Source organism: Pinus tabuliformis, chromosome J (genome assembly GCF_031772625.1).
Source record: "Pinus tabuliformis cultivar Carrire ecotype Pingquan chromosome J, CPIR1, whole genome shotgun sequence".
NCBI classification, from domain to species: Eukaryota; Viridiplantae; Streptophyta; class Pinopsida; order Pinales; family Pinaceae; genus Pinus; species Pinus tabuliformis.
In genome coordinates this window covers 185162125-185164956 of record NC_142295.1, presented here as the reverse complement: position 1 = coordinate 185164956, position 2832 = coordinate 185162125, and positions in this window count along the sequence as shown.

Here is a 2832-nt window from a genome sequence, read left to right as displayed (position 1 = left end):
TTCTGGCCCAGCATCATCCTCTCAGCAAGAAAGCCCTTCTTCACCTCATGAAAAGCTTAGATCACCCAACACTATGATATTGCACCAAGAAACCAACAACACTTCCTTACAAGATAAAAAATTCCAGCCTTTGGATCTCTGGGATGAGGGATCCATATATAGATGTTTGCAAGGGGGGTGAGTTAGATTTTGAGATTTGATTAGTGTCCTCTCTCTGATAGTTCTTGATTCCACTTGGAGATTGATGATCTCTTACTCATCCTTGGGCGAATGCAGAGGGGAAAGTGTCACAGGAGAAGTTTCTGGAAGATTCCATGATCCTCCACCTTACGGATTGACCCTGCCATTTGTCCACTCTCGCCCATCGCACCCCATAGAAGGGATTTTCAACATTCATCGCACCTACTGTGTGTAGGAAAGTGGGATGCAACACACTTTGACCATGGAGCAGTTGAAATGGTCCAATTTTGACCAGTTTTGAGTAGTTTTTCATGGAGAACTTCTGGGAGATGCTGTAATCAGTTGACCTTGTTCTTTTAGGGGTTGGAACAACACCTTTAGGGACTTGGGAGCCCTTGGTTTATGGACATTTATGATTGGGGTTGCAGTGCCCAAAAATGTCTATAACAGTTGCCCCCTAAAGCATGAGGTCGTTAATCTTTTGATGTCGGGTGAAATGATTTATCATGAGGATCCGCAGTTTTTTCGAGCTGGAAGGTGACCTATAATAAGATACAATACAATACATTATCTTCATGATATTTTCATGATCTAGCTGAGGCGGGCATTCCCATGCTTAGCTTTATAAATTCATTTTCATGTACATGAGACAGACAATCGTCTGAGTGTAGACTGATGATTCTGGTAGAGCCATCATCCCTTAGATTGGATGATTATCTGTGCAGCAATGATGTACATTTGATGTCTTTATTTTCCTGAATATATATCGCAGCCCAGATGGATGAAACTAGATCTGGGGTCTTCAATCCCGTTTGATCTTCACTCAAAGTACAAGTCGATCCACGTGAGAGATGTTTTGGAGTCAAACATGGAAAGACATCGCCTGATTACCAGCCAGTGATGTAAGTTGTTAACAGGTGCGAGAGGAATCACCGATAATGATGATGAACCTCAAGGTACTACAGTACAATTCACGTGGTGTGAATAAGGGACTTGGCATCAAACACCACGTAAAATATTTTGGTTGAAGGCCATTGATGTAAACCTGACGCTGGAAGTGAGAAACTTGCCATTGAGGCATGCAAGCTTCAAAGTACTGAAAGGGTTGTTCCTAGATCTACTTCTTGGATAATGAGCTGATGTCGATAAGAAGCGATCCGCCATAGGAGGGCCTTAGTGAATCCCACATCAATTACATGGAACGGAGCAAATGATTTTAATGGAGGTGAAAACGATCTGGTGATATAAGGTTCAGGGTGGCGGTCATGAAAGAATGGAGTGTAAATGTATTGCAGTGGGTGAGACACAGGTGAACTGTCTGAGCGACTTCTCTTGAACATATTGGCGACACTGACATGATGGATCGGTAGCATTAACCCCAAATATGAATGGTGTGTCGGAACCATGGTGATGTGACCAGTGAATGGAACAACCCAACCCGACTCGGATGCGGAGTGAAAGTGTCATGTTCAAGAGCGACTTGCAACCAATAAAGTTTTCTTCAAGTTTTCTTCCCAATTTTTCCCCAGTCATTGCTAACCAGTACCTCTTTATTTTTGTCAAGCTTGAGGAGGATAACATATGCTTGTTCTATAATTTGCCCTTCGGGAAAACCCATCGCTATGTTTTAACGAGCCTAGTGATAGTGAAACTTGTTCTTGTCTGTTATGGACAAGTTTGTCGCTATTCGGTTTTAACGAGTTTAACGACAAAGATAACTCGGTCCTTTTCAATTTTAGAGAGTCTGAAAAGGGACATAAAGAAAACTCCAAAAATCATTTTTCGTCACATGATCCCTTGAGTCCGAAAAAGTATAAAACAATACAAAAGGGATGAATTTTCGGAACTTTTAATGAGCCGAACAAAACAAGCGCTCGATCTTTTTGTGTAATAATCCCTCAAGTCCAAAAAACATTAAAATCTAAAGGAGAGATAGCACTTTCGGTCACTTTAACGAGCTGGAGAGGCCAATGGCTTGACAATCTTTTCATATTTTACGAGTCAGTTGAAAAGAGCTTAAAGGAGACTCGTTTTTTGAGGAACGAGTGATAAATTTGGGTAGTAGCTGATTCCAGGTAAGGTTTGGAATTTTCCAATCATGGCAGTGTCACAAGGATGGATAACAGGATCACTCTTCGCAACTGTTCCTCAAAAAGGGTAAACAATCAAATGGGGGTGAATGATCGGCCAATACAGAGTAGAGGTGATGATGAGAACACGACCAAGGCTTCAAAGGCTGATGATAATACATTCATGATGGTTATTTACCGGAAGTTGGTTCATTTTTTAATGAGCTTAAACTCTTGAGGAACATTTTCTCATTGCTTATGTTTATTTTTTAACGAGCTTGAATTCCGCGTTAAAACTGATCGATAATCCAGTCGTATAATAAGGATGTCTCATATATAAACGACATCTTTTCAAAGCTTTGCCCCGCATCCTTTCTTTATGCAAGTTAGGAAACGACCAATCCTACGAGTTTAAAGGGTTAGAGGACCTATAAATTTAAAAAATAAATGGTCGCTCTTCACTTGCACACCAAAAGGTTTGCATGCCCCCAAGTATAACAAAGTAGAGTTTCCAGGTTACCCCTCAATTTGCAGACAAAAAATTTGTTTATCGTGAAAGGCCTACCTTTTCCAAGTTACCCCT